Source organism: Schistocerca americana, chromosome 4 (assembly GCF_021461395.2).
Source record: "Schistocerca americana isolate TAMUIC-IGC-003095 chromosome 4, iqSchAmer2.1, whole genome shotgun sequence".
Classification (NCBI taxonomy): Eukaryota; Metazoa; Arthropoda; class Insecta; order Orthoptera; family Acrididae; genus Schistocerca; species Schistocerca americana.
The window spans coordinates 556,091,846-556,106,696 of NC_060122.1; the positions used below are offsets into that span (position 1 = coordinate 556,091,846).

A 14,851-nucleotide genomic window follows, 5' to 3' on the forward strand; every position below is an offset into this window, starting at 1 on the left:
ATATGTTTATTAAATTATTTTTGTTGTAATTACTACTCAAACTAATCATTAGCAATGACGAAATAGACACCATGTTTGAATGTGACTCCATATACAGGAATATTTGTTTGAGATGCGAGAATTTAGTACCGGTCTAAGATTGGCGCAAATAACTGTAGAAAAACATATCCGATTGTTTTTTTTAACTCGTTTTGTGAAATTAAATGTTTTGGAACACTTTAATTATGCGAAGTCTGGTAGCCATGTAAAGGGCCACTAACTTTTATAGTGTGTAGATTTACTCATGAGCGATGGGCGTAAGAACACATAATTCGATCAAATAAAAGGAAAACTAAACAAATCTGCACAGACGATACAGTCTACGCGAGCGAAGCATCGGGCGTTAAGTTAGTTGTATATAAAGAATAAAACACTTCCCCAATTACACTTGCGCCTGAGACTATAGAAGAGGGGGTCAAACCGTCCAATCAGTCCCATGCTACAAAGTTGGTGTAAGTTTTTGTATCTTTTGGAATCCACTGATCAGTTAAGATACTGCTCGCCTCATTCTTGGTTCCGCGGCGCGTCTCTGACATTTTGAAAAGTTCCACAGTATTGTAGAACACTAATACTGTGTATTTCAATTTTTAATGTGTCTGTGTTCCTCTAAGTGCCGACGTAATATTCTGTAAAGCTTAGATATTTATTCACTATACCAGTCTCATATTGGAGCACTTGCAGAGATACGACACTTGAGCTACACAGCGACCATCGCAATTCATCTGCTATCGTCAAGAAGACGCAGGCACGAACCGCAAGAGTGAAAACTTTTTTATCTATTTGGTCTTCGGAAACTAAAAGCCATTTATCCAGCAGTACAAAACATAAATTGACGATATAACATAAGAACGTACACATACAAGTTTAACAAAGTGCTTTATAAGCCTCCTGTTGACTGACATGCACGTACGATTTCCAACAACAGGTTATGGAATCTTAAAGAAAACATAAAGAACGTGTAAAAATATTAACGATCAACAATGTTTTTGTGATACAAGTATAAATAAATAATAAGAACGCTTTTAAGAAAGGTGTTTGGCATGGTAGCTTGACTGAGTTAATTCTTCTGGCACCACAGTAAAAAAAGACAACGAAAAAATCAGAAACAACCGAGTTACAAATAGTCAGTGCCAAAGGTGAAGTAACTATACCTACAAAACACATTAACATGAAACTACTGTTAGCATACTTCTCAGTTACAATGAAATGAACACCCTTAGCTGCTTACAGGCGTTGACATACGTCAACGGGGACAGATGAAAATGTGTGCCCTGAACGGGACTCGAACCCGGGATCTCCTGCTTACATGGCAGACGCTCTATCCATCTTTTTTTTTGCATTTTGTTCGTTGTTGATCGTTGTGTTTGTTTTTTTCCCCTTTTTTTCTTTTTTTTTCTTTTTTTGTAAACATTTTCTTTTCTTTTGAAAACCCGTTAATAAAATGGAACTAAAAAAAAACAAGTGCCACCGCCACTTTTCATCCTAAAACAAAAAACTCTAGACCACTTCAGGCGTTGGCTCCTGACTAAACCTACCCCTGAGAGCTGCCTATATACCAGGGGAAATATGGGAAATCAAGGTTAGGGCTATCCTTACAAACAAAACAAAATCTTCCTTTTTCTTATTATTTTTTTTTTTTATTTTATTTATTTTTTTTTTATCACAGGCCTTCTGCGCCCCGCTGGTAATATGTTGAGTCACGTCTTCGCGAAGTTGATGTGTTCCGTTCAATTGTTCAGAAATGTTCATTGGTTCAAACAGGAAAGCTTCTTCTCTCTTGGCTTAACACATTCGAGCTGCGAGGCGGCTCGTGGAAAGCACTCCCAAGGAAGTTCGAGAAAAATTGTCTGTATTTTGAGTGACGGACAACGACATAATGACGGTCATTGAGGTATGTCCAAAAATCGAGTACAGAGTCTACAGTTCGTCCAAATATGTAGTGAATGGCATGTCCGCGAATCCAATTCACAGCATTGGTCTTTTTCCGAGGAAAATAGTCACGTTCCGGAAATAATAATGAAAGGGGAGTAATCCGATCCGGAATGTCCCGCGTTAGAAAAGCCACAACACGTCGAACCAAGTGCCAAACCTCCACCGCCGGTCCGCAAACAAACCGATGTTCATCATTGTCTGGCACTCCACACGTGGAGCATAGAGGTGATTGGGCGAGGTGGATACGATGAAGGCGAAATTGGTTGATTTGCTTACCATTGACAGTTAGGTACCAGACAGATTGTACATTCGTGTCAAGGTAACAGGCGAACACCGCGCGCCATACGTGACGCCAGTCAACCTGGGGGAACTTTTGTTCAATCGGGTTAGGTGGACGACCTAATTGGAGGACATTGTATACTGCCTTTGTCTTGAGTAAAAGCTGTCTTGGTAAGGTGAGGCGTAGATAACTGAGTTCCAGAAAGAAGTACCGTATATAATGGAACTGGGCCGGAACATCCGAGATCATCACTGGGGCTGACAGTGAGACCGGCGAGTATGCCGACAGGAGGAGACCAGTGAGGCTCGTTGGGCAACGTGTCCATACCGTCAACTGGGAGCTGACAAATAGGGCGCGAGCTCTATCCGGCACGTGAAACAGACCTATCCCTCCTCGTTCACGGGGAAGAGTAAGGGTTGCATAGTTAACTTTGACCAACATCCCAGAGCTGACGAAAGATGCCATCGCTGCCAACATGCGACGTGCCACAGTAAGCGGGAAAGGTAGAACTTGTGCTACATGGGGAACTCGGGATGCGGTATATGTATTGACATATCGAGCTCGTTGGAGAATATCTAGGGATCGAAGGCGATGGTCCATAAGACCTGCTCTGATCATTAAAAGGAGGCGTCGGCAGTTGATGGTGGCTGAACGCCGGAGATCAGATGAAAAATCTATTCCCAAACAACGAATGGTATCAACGGTGGTGAGAGGTGTAACGCACTCCACGGGAAGTCCCGTGCCAATGAACACAACTTGTGACTTGCGTGCGTTTAAAGAGCTACCCGACGCCTCACCATAAGTCGCTACCCACGTCAAAACAGCTCGAACCTCGTCGGCATTACGTAAACAGATGACTACATCGTCAGCATAGGCCGTGCAACAGAATCGGTAGCGATCTATGGACAACCCTACCAAACGTTGTCTTAGTCCACATAGCAAGGATTCCAAGGAAAAGGCGTACAAAATTGCTGATAGAGGGCAACCTTGACGTACGGATCGACCTATTATTATCGGTGGAGTGAGTCTGCCATTGTACATAATCCTGGATGAGGCGCCCCGCAGAAGGCGCATCACTACCGTGATAACGACGACTGGGAAACCCATATGGTGGAGAACGGCCGTAAGGAACGAATGGTCAACCCTATCAAAAGCTTGACTAAAGTTCAAAGACGCAAGTGCCCCAGAGAGGCGTTGTGCCTGGGTAACGGCGATCATATCCCTGTAGCGGCATAAAGCCGTGCGAATATTATTATTTCCTCCTAAAGATGCTTGGTCTGGCGACACAAAGTATCGGGCAACGTTTTTAAGTCGTGCTGCCAAAAGGCGAGTGAAGATTTTCATATCACTGTTAAGGAGGGTGAGGGGCCGATAATCACTGATATTGTTGCCACCGTGCGGTTTATGTACAGGAATAATAATTCCTTCCATGAAAGCGTCCGGCACAGGTACTTCCGGAGACATCAGTTCCCGACAGATGGAGGTGAAGGTGGACTCTAAGAAATCACGGAAGGTGCGATAAAATTCGAGGGGAAGACCGTCGGGTCCTGGGGAGCGATTGACGGTTCCTGCCCGGATCGCATCGCGGACTTCCTCATCAGTCACCTCTGACATCAAGTCAATCGCCGCATCTCCTGGGATACCACCGAAGTTGAGCTGTGAGACTTCCTCGATCAACTCTGGGGAATGTGGAATTGCGGCGTAGAGCTGCCGGTAGTGGGCGTGAAGCACATTCCCTATTGCAGATTGGGTTACGTAGCGACGCCCTTCTTGATCCGCTAGGACGTAAATCAATTTTCGGCGTCGATTTTCTCGTTCTTGGATGATATGGTACATCGACGGATGTTCATGAGGCATCGTACTATCGCTCCTTCCAAATGGCGTCGCATGAGATTGGAGATTTGGGCCTTAGCTTGGTTCATCCTTGTATGGCGCTCAGGGGAGGCTGGCATCGTGGAGCATTCTCGTAGGATCCTGTAGTAAAAGTCCATAGTGCTCTTCCTCCAAGCGACAACATCTTTACCATACCGGATTAAAGTTTTTCGAAGAGCAGGTTTTGCACACTGGATCCACCAGGATATGGTAGACGGATACGTGGGTCGGCGTCTATTACATGTGATCCAAGTGTCTTCTATTAGAAGTCGACAGTCAGGTGAATTAAGAAGTGCCGTGTTCAGTTTCCATAAACCACGTCCGTGCCATACTGCCTGTCTTGTGAGAACAACATCACAGAAGTAAGCCTCATGGTCTGAGAAAGCAACAGGCCAGATTTCAGCCTGTCGAGTGTGTTGAACTAGGGATCGCGAGATTTAGATGCGATCCAGTCGGCTAGAGGAGTGCGCAGTGTGGTACGTAAAGCCCAAAAGATCACCGTGAACATGTCTCCACGTGCCGACAAATTGTAGCCGCGTGACGACTGTTTCCAGAGCTGCGCATGGTGAGTGACGCGGCAATTGAGCCTGAGGTCGCTGGGTGCAGTTGAAGTCTCCACCCATGACCCAGTCATCGTGTGGTCCCATAAAAAGGGGTGTAACTTCATTCGCGAAGAAGGCATTGCGTTCACGACGGTAGCTGGAGCCCGACGGCGCATAACTGTTGACGATGCGTACACCAAAGAGAGTAAGGGCCATACCTCTGCCGCTGGGGAGGTATAGGACATCTTTGGCAGGAAGACCTTCGCGTAAGATGATGGCAACACCACTACCGGTGTCCGAAGCGGGAGAAAGATGCACCGTGAAGCCATGTGGTGGTGAAAAATCGGCGACATTCACTTCCTGAAAAAGCGCAATATCTATGTCCGCATCATAAGTCATATCGCGGAGCAGCGCCAGTTTGTGGGGCGCACGAATGGTCGCGAGGTTAATCGTTGCGACACAATAATGCTGGTGTTGAAGTCCCAAAGGCACAGGTGGGGCTTCTTCTTCAGGAGCGAGAGGTCGTCGATCTTGCCGGTCCTCTGAAGAGGCTGCTATTGTGGAGAGTTTGCAGGCGCGGGCGCAACCGATGGGGGTGCCCCATCCTCAGCAGCGTCCACCCCAGTCCCTTCGATCTCTACGTCGTCCGCCCAGGAGACTGATACTGCGGTAGGGCATCGGCTGTGCACATCATCCACGTGGAGAGGAGACGTAGTTTTCGTCTCATCGGATAGGCTCTCTTCAACGCGACCTGTGGGGGCGACGGCGCCAGTAAGGAGGGGTGTTCGTTGCCAGTGGTCGCCTGTGGCGGGTCTTTCGCATCAGACTTTTGATCATCAAAGAGCGGTTTGTCGTCCATCTTCGGGTCTGCATCCCTGGTATCTATCTGTAGAATGGATTCATCAGGGGGTGTACGGCTACGTTTCTTTCTCTTTCGTGTCGATCCTTGTTTTCGAACAGGTCGTTCAGAGTCCGATTGCGGGTGGCTTTCGTCTGACTCCGGACCAGTCTGAAGGAAAGCAGAAGTAGGTACCACTCCCGGATCAACGTCCATCTCAGTAGCATTTTCAGTCACAGTGCTGCGATGATTCGGCAGGTCAGGATCTGGCGTCTGGGGCACCTCAGAAGGAATCTCAGGAGCAGTTGCATCTACCTGATCAGACGTCGTCAACGGAGCAGGAAGACTCTGTGTAGACGTGCTACCTTCCTGGGCAACCTTGGCGTATGTGACAGGGATCTGAGTCATCACCGCTGGGGACGCTTCCTCGCCGACCGGCGTCTGGATCAGGCGGCGTCGCATGCAGGCGGATCTGACGTGGCCTTCTTGTCCACAACCCGCACATGTTCGGGGTTGGCCGTCGTACATGACAATGGCTCACACCCCGCCAATGGTCAGGTATGATGGTATATGTTTTTTCAGTTCAATTTTGACCTAACGCACACCATTAAGGACATGGTAGGTCGTGAAGGTTTGCCATTTTTCCTCTACGTAACCGATGACGTTACCGTATGGTTGTAACGCAGAGACAACTTCGTCCTTCGGCCCTTCAAAAGGTAGTTCAAACACCCTAATCGTGCGTTGACCGTACTCTGCGAGTTCAAGTGTTACAGCTCTGACGTGACCATCAGAGTATTTGAACTTAAGTCCATTGGCATGGCGGCGAATAACATCTTCACACACCTCGGTGTTTGTCATTTTAATATGAACGACACTACTCGTGATCGAAAAATGGATTCCGATAACGTGGTTAGGATCTAAACGAACTTCTTCACGTATGAACGTTTCAACTTCATGTGCATGAGGTCGCGCATGTTCAGCTGGGAAGGAAACTTTAAGGGTCGCACGGCGGTAAGCGCTCGACATGTTGTTCACGGTGGACGGACACAAGCCTTAAAGCTACGACGAGGAAGTAAACAACGCCTGCAGCGGAGCACTGGCCGGCGCGCGGGGCCGTCCGCACGCTGCCACGGCTGAGAGCCGACTGTGTTCGTTGCGGACGTCACATGACATCCGGTTCGTTCGTTTGTTGATCCTTGTACTCAGTTTTTTTTTTTTACAGAGGCCAACCAGCGCTCTGGCCGAAGTCCATCTGAGCCACCGAGGACACAGAGGATAGCGCGACTGCAGGGATTTATCTCTGGCACGCCTCCCGCGAAACCCACATTCTCAACGTATTGTTCCGCACTATATTCGTAGTGCCCCCGCCTATTATACTATATAGTAGTCGCGCTATCCTCTGTGTCCTCGGTGGCTCAGATGGATAGAGCGTCTGCCATGTAAGCAGGAGATCCCGGGTTCGAGTCCCGGTCGGGACACACATTTTCATCTGTCCCCGTTGACGTATGTCAACGCCTGTAAGCAGCTAAGGGTGTTCCTTTCATTGTAATTTCATTCTAACGAGCTGCATGGTCACCAATGGTATGTGTTCTTTCGGACATGTCCTTGGTAGCTTGTAAAAATTTAAAAAGCTCTTGATTATATTCAGGATTATTCAAAGAAAGTAGAATGGCAGCACTCGGAGAAAATTCTGCTTTCAGACGATGTAACTGTTGCAAGAACTATTGTCTACGCCTCTCCCATTCTGTATATGCAAAGAGGCTGTAACTGATGTCACCTTCTGTTGTGGTATTTCAGTCGCGGAATGGAGTTGGAGTAATTCCAGTGCTGTGAAGGACTGTCGGGAAACTTCCATGGTTGAACCTCATACGCCAGACAGTGATATCAGCCATTTAGGTAGGCGAACATCGCGAAACCAAGATCCACCCGGAATAAAAACAGAACACAGGCATAATATCTTCCCCTGAAATACTGAGACACGTTGCAGTACTCTTGCCATAGTTGAAAGGCATTCTGTGTGGCTAGATGGTACAACTCTGAAGCTGAAAGTTCGAGGTCGGTCAAGGTTCTAGATTTTGTAGTTTCTTTAGCAAAAATATCGACTTCTTCACTTTGAATGAGACCACAGTCAGGTTTAACACACAGGAGTTTGATCTTACGATACACGGGACGCGCTGTCAAAGTTGCTAGTTTAGGAATACTACTTCTTATGTTTTAGAGATTGTAAAACTGTCGTAGACTATGGAAGCATGAAGGGAACTTACGTATTTTAAGGCTTATAGCAGCGTTGAAGGCTTAATTGAGAGGTGAAACTATCTGCGGATCTGCGTAGCCACATCTTACATCGGTGGATAGTTGGAATTCTTCGACGACGCCGAAACTGTGTCCGGCGTAATACATCATAATAAAATAATATATATCCGTCTTTGTACATCGCCCCACCCTCCTTCCCCTCTCCTCCACCACTTCTCCCGTTCCCCTCCCCTCTACTCGGATAAACGGGCCGTGTCGTTCTTGCAGTAAGGGGGTGTCCTTGCAGGGTAACTAAGGTTTCCCAGGAGCGTAGTACATCATGATAAAGTGATATAATATTATATCAAATTCCCAGGAGCTCTACGGAGCCCCAGGATGGCTTCAGTGTCCCGGACATCGTTTTGCTGTCGAGCACTCCGTCACATAAACTTCCATTGAATGTCTTATCGCAAAGTTATTTGAATAAATCTTTGTCTGAAAATATCTCTGAAACTTAACAAAGTTCATTTACGCACCTTGCCATCCCTCCTGAATAATGTAAGAACACTGTGCACTATTCTCGTCTCCTTCCCCTCACGCTCCCTCTCCCTCCTGAGTTCCCCCCTCCCGACTCTGATAAAAGGGTGGTCTCATTCCTGCAGTGAGAGGGTGTCCTCACAGGGTAACTAATGATTCGGGAGACGTATCAATGTCCCAGTATTCCGAAAGCTACTAGACGAGGAACGCAAACTGTAACCCGACGCCCGACGCCACCTCCCCCCCCCCCCCCCCCCCCCCCTGCTGCGTTAGCCAGAGACGTGCCATCACGTTTGTTCTCAATGCTTTAGTTCATATGCAATTATCTGTGTATAGTTCGAACTCACACAGTTATTAAATCAAGATTTTTCTCCTACGTCAGCCTACATTTCCTTCATTAATATCTGAGGTAAGAGTAACCACACAATAATTATAGTTAAGGCAAAATGAGGTGGAATGGAGCAAGGAATGGAGTCTAGAGTGCAACCCAGTATCATGTTACAAGCGGTCCATCTCTTCTACATTACTGACCGTTTCGGCACGTCTTGTCAAATTAACATGCAACACGCATAACAGAGGTACTGTCACACACCTAATTCCCTGTTTAAAATTACTTTAGGTTTAGCACTTGCTCATCCAGAAGCGGAAGTTGAGAATAGAGTTGTTACATATCCCACGAAACTCACGAGTAATCCTACATTTCATTCATCGCGCTGTAACTTGCAAACTGTTCGATGTACAAAGACGGAACAGCTATTAGTTGGTTCTGGAAGAGTTGCGCTATGTTTTCGTGTTAGTTTCATTTGCAGCAACACATTTTTAAGATGGTACACGTAAATTTATAAAAATTTATTTTCTGGTCACAAGGAAATTTCGACAAGCAGAAAACATTTTTGACATTTTAGTTAGGTGCATATTGCATGGGGGCTTAATTGAATAAAATGCAAATATTTTTAGTAGCTGTATGTCCGATTACGCTGTGTCTCGTAAACGGTTGGCCCTGACTACGTTTCCTCGTGATGGCTGGGTGGTGTGTGCTGTCCTTAGGTTAGTTAGGTTTAAGTAGTTCTAAGTTCTAGGGGACTTATGACCACAGCAGTTGAGTCCCATAGTGCTCAGAGCCATTTGAACCATTTGAACCTGACTAGTTTTTGTACGCAATCTGACTGCATAGAACAACAACAAAGAATGAAATGAAAATTTTCGTTAACACAATTAATTAATTAAGTCCCCAGCAACTATAAAACCTACGAAGCCAACAAAGCACAAGTGTAGCTGTTCTGTGTGTGGAAGTGTGATTCAACGTACACATCTGGCACGGTTCTTCTTCAATAAGACAAGAAATTTTAAATATCATTTATACTGAAGTAATTAAAGAATAGAAATACTATAATTGCGTAAGGAAAGCAGAATTACACTCTAATACAAGAACACAAGCCAGATGCTTTGTTGACTGAACCTGTAATGACGCATTATTTAAGACATTGAGATAATAAAAAGAAAAGGAATTTTTTTTTTTCTTTTACCTTCATATATTGACGAAAATCACTCTAATCATTACAATATATCTCCACACCGACTCGATACTACCACATCTCAACAAGAACTCTCCACCACGACCTCTCGACAAGCACTCTTCACTACGACATCTCAGCAAGCACTGACTACTACGAGTTCTCAACAAGCACTGCCTCCGCTACTTCTCAATAATCACTGCCAGTGGAGGCGGCCGAACAAAACTCTCTGGCGCGATCTCTGGCACTGTGGCTCAGTGTAGCCACCTTTGAATATATTAGGTTGGTGCGAAGTTCGTAGTGTTTTCGTTTTCCATGTTGGTATTCCGGTATCTATGGGTTTATTTATCAGTTTCCATCATTTATTTGTAGTTATGATTGCTATTTGAGTTTACGTATTGCCATTTTGTGATTTGGAGATAGTGAGTGGAGCTGTGGACGCTAGAGCATAAAGCGCCAGATGGAGAAATCGGAATATTTCTTCTGTTTGAGTACAAGAAAGATGTGACAGCAGTGGAGGCAGCCAGAAGCATTCGTGCCATATATGGGGATAATGCCAATGGACAGAGTACCGTAAGAAAATCGTTTTCTAGTTTTAAGGAGGATCGTTTCGACATTAGTGACGATCGTTTAAAGGCATTAATCCACAATCATCAACGTCAGTGTGCTCGAGAAATAACAATGAACTGTGACCATTCCTCCATCGTGCGACATTTTCATGCAAAGGGGAATGTTCAAAAATTGGGTGCAGCGGGACACCGTATGTGCATCGCTGCTTGAACGTTATCAGTTGGCTGGTGAACAACGAGAACCATTCCCGTCCTAAGTCGTTACTGCTGACGGACAAATGGTGGCTTTATGCTAACGTAAGGAAAAGAAAGGAATGGTTGAGACCGAACAAAGTAGCAACTACCCCATACAAATATCTGCGCACATCTACAAAAGATAATGTTATGCATCTGGTGGAACAGTGACGGTGTGGTGTACTACGAACTGCTAACTATCATTGCTCGACGAGTTCTTCGCTTGAAAACCACGTGATTTATACAGTCGTGGAACCGAAAAGCCACGCCATCGTTGCCAGACTTCAATAGATGGTGAAGGAGAACATATTATTGATGGCTAAGTCTCATTTAAGTGTATCTTTTATGTTTATTAAACTTATGTAAAAGACGCTATGAACTTATGCACTAACTCAATATTAGGCAAACGAAATTTTAAGAATATATTTTCATCTGCTCCAAACCAGAACTCTGCCACATCTCTTATCAGACACACTTCGAGTCAAATGTTACACATAAAGCACTGCTAGTTCGCACGTCAAGAGCTACGATCGATGGGGTTAAAATTAAGGCGTGTTTTATCAGCATTCACTTCAACAGATTCCTTTTACTTCTTACGTGGCTTCCTTTCACGTTCTCATTACTTTTTCCATTAGACAAAATGGGTTACAGCCCATCTCCTTGCCTAACTTCTGCCTTTTTAGGCAACGAAATTTCCCCATGAAATATTACTTTGTAGATGGATTCCATTACCTTTTCATTTATAGTTGCCCTAGTTTTTTTTCAGCCTATTCCAAATTCTTCCAAAGGAGCGTCTGCTGGTCGATCGAGTCATATGCTTCTTTTATAAACAAATGCACCTGCAATACTTTTACCTCATATTACTCTTACTCTGAGAATGCTTTTCAGGCACAGAGGCTCTTCCTTTTCTGAAGCCTTTTTGGTATTATAGGCACAGTTTTACGTTCCGCAGTAATTCTGCTGCTTTGTATATGACCTGAAATTACTGCGACGTATATAAAGCAAAGTTCGTAGAACGTACGAAAACGTTGTTATGTGCTATGCCAAAGCCATCTTCAAATTTCATATCGAAAATTTGTATTCAACATTTCATGTTTTTCATTTTCATAAGAATACATGCGCTTTGATAATGATTTGTTGTACTTTTTCTGTATTACTGTTGTGATGAAGCCTGTCTTCAAATAAAAATTTAACTTTTAAAAACGTATATTCAAATGAAAACAAAGACCAGGTCAGGTTCATGGGTCACAAGGTCTGGCAACGTGATAGGTGTACAATGAGTTTCGGTCATCAAGCGTTAAAAGGAACGAAGCATGACGCAATTAAAACTTAGCTGTCTCTTTAAAATGTCATAACAGGCCGAATATGCGATAACTAGTCTTTGTGAAAAACGTTATTTTTAAAAGATTCCTCCATTCGTTCTTGAAAAATCAGTAATACAATTTACAGAAATTAAGCATAAAAAAATCATTCAAATAATAATTCACCTTGCCAAGTATCTTCCTTCAATTTGAAATCATTCTCTGAGCACATTAGTCATAAAACGCAGCACAATAGCCATGAATATCACTCCTGGGTGATGAATGAACGCGAAGCTGTGTTTTGCCATATTTTGTAAATACATCCATGACCGTTATAAGCTTGTATTTGATTTTTTACGATTGAAAGAAATGCCCTCTGACATTCGAGTACCGAGATAATTACAATCGGAAAGCAACTCGTTTGGAAGCGAGGATTAGGTAGGTATCTGTGAATGCTGGATATTGGTTCCTGGTGGAGATTTAACTGGCGAATTAATCTTCCAGAACCGATATCGGAGTTCTCTTTCAGCCCATTATCCTGGCCTGCAGTTGGCTGCTCCGCATCGCTAATGCAGCTTGTTTCGTGTATTCAGCTGTTCTGTTCTGCGGCTCGGCTATTTGTTTTGTCGCGCAAGCACAGGGTAACCGCTTTAGTGATGTTTAGTTTTTTCGAACACAGAATCTGAACTATCATTCAATTTATTATTGCTGGTAGTGAATTATATCGCAGTAATATGATCTTAAAGCATTATTGTGACTACCCTATGGACTCTATATTAATTGCAATCTTCCCGTACTGTGCTCCAGTTCTTGGTCGACAGGTGCTGCCACCCGCAGCACAAATAAATTTTTAAATCATATGAACGTACAGCACTATCACATATTTCAGTAAAGAGAAATTACTAATTCTATACTATAGCAGCATATCGAACAAAGGGATCAGTTGATTGCTCTGTATGTCTGCGACGGACCTATTTGTTTCAGAACTACAGTTCCTAGTGTTTGACATTTAAAACAGTATCACCATAAGCACCGTTATACAACCGCTTCGTGTTCGATGTTATCACCATCGCCGTTCATTTGACATAAAACCTTTAACTGCGTTACATGAAACACTCTGAAGCTATTTACAGGCAAAAAAATACCAATGGGCCTTGAACACGGCGATTCGTTAACATCAAAAGGCTTACGTCTCGAACTGAGAAAGTTACAACTGGTTTCCAGTCTACCGTGATGCAAAACCAGCTTTTTGAGGAGATTAGTAGACCTTCTTGCATAAATCAATAATATTACAGTACGTTACCATATCTTTTTGTACCTCCGTAGTACTATAATCGAATTTACTATCATTTCATGCTAAGTACCGGGTGATCAAAAAGTCAGTATAAATTTGAAAACTTAATAAACCACGGAATAATGTAGATTGAGAGGTAAAAATGGGCACACATGCTTGTAATGATATGGGGTTTTATTAGAACAAAAAAAAGCGAAGTATTGCTACACGCGTGAAAGATCTCTTGCGCGTGTCGTTTGGTGATGATCCTGTGCTCAGCCGCCACTTTCGTCATGCTTGGCCTCCCAGGTCCCCAGACCTCAGTCCGTGCGATTATGGGCTTTGGGGTTACCTGAAGTCAGAAGTGTATCGTGATCGACCGACATCTCTAGGGCTGCTGAAAGACAACATCCGACGCCAATGCTTCACCATAACTCCGGACATGCTTTACAGTGCTGTTCACAACATTAGTGCTCGACTACAGCTATTGTTGAGTAATGACGGTGGATATATTGAGCATTTCCCGCAAAGAACATCATCTTTGCTTTGTCTTACTTTGTTATACTAATTATTGCTACTCTGATCAGATGAAGCGCCATCTGTCGGACATTTTTTGAACGTTTGTATTTTTTTTGTTCTAATAAAACCCCATGTCATTCCAAGCATGTGTGTCAATTTGTACCTCTCTATCTACATTATTCCGTGATTTATTCAGTTTTCAAATTTATACTGACTTTTTGATCACTCGGTATGTTACTGTAAATAGTTTTACACATGACTGTGAATTATTTACGACAATAATAGCATATTTTGGGGAGCAAAATAACTGATGATGGTCGAAGTAGAGAGGATATAAAATGTAGACTGGCAATGGCAAGGAAAGCGTTTCTGAAGAAGAGAAATTTCTTAACGTCAAGTATAGATTTAAGTGTCAGGAAGCCGTTTCTGAAAGTATTTGTATGGAGTGTAGCCATGTACGGAAGTGAAACATGGACGATAAATAGTTTGGACAAGAAGAGAATAGAAGCTTTCGAAATGTGGTGCTACAGAAGAATGCTGAAGATTAGATGGATAGATCACATAACTAATTGAATAGAATTGGGGAGAAGAGGAGTTTGTGGCACAACTTGACTTGAAGAAGGGATCGGTTGGTAGGACATGTTCTGAGGCATCAAGGGATCACCAATTTAGTATTGGAGGGCAGAGTGGAGGGTAAAAATCGTAGAGGGAGACCAAGAGATGAATACACTAAGCAGATTCAGAAGGATGTAGGCTGCAGTAGGTACTGGGAGATGAAGAAGCTTGCACAGGATAGAGTAGCATGGAGAGCTGCATCAAATCAGTCTCTGGACTGAAGACCACAACAACAACATATGTAGACAACTTGTTGTTATTGCCTTTTACTTCACGTACAAAATAATGTTCATCGAAACATTCGTCTGTCTGTATTTAAAATGTTAAGTTGCCTGTTTGTACTTGCGGCTACTACATGGCACTCTTGGTGTAACGTTCTCCTGCCCGCAATTGATAACGCGGGCGCCTCAGTCTGATGCTACCGTAGCTCCGCGCATGTGAGCAGCCCATAGTGGCTTTCCTTTTATGTATTCTGTTTTACAAATTTTGTGACTAAAGCTTTATCGCTTAATTGTAGTTTAATACGTGACATGTAAGTATGTTTCCTTTTCGTA

At 43.9% G+C, this 14,851-nt stretch overlaps 1 protein-coding gene and 1 non-coding gene across 2 annotated transcripts in view; both read left to right on the forward strand.

The window, feature by feature from the left end:
- LOC124613611 (atrial natriuretic peptide receptor 1-like) overlaps positions 1-14,851 on the forward strand; it is a 917,955-nt gene that overhangs the window by 593,771 nt on the left and 309,333 nt on the right. The window lies entirely within an intron of this gene.
- On the forward strand, positions 6,907-6,981 carry Trnat-ugu. Its single transcript has one exon. It is a non-coding gene; the product is annotated as a tRNA-Thr (tRNA).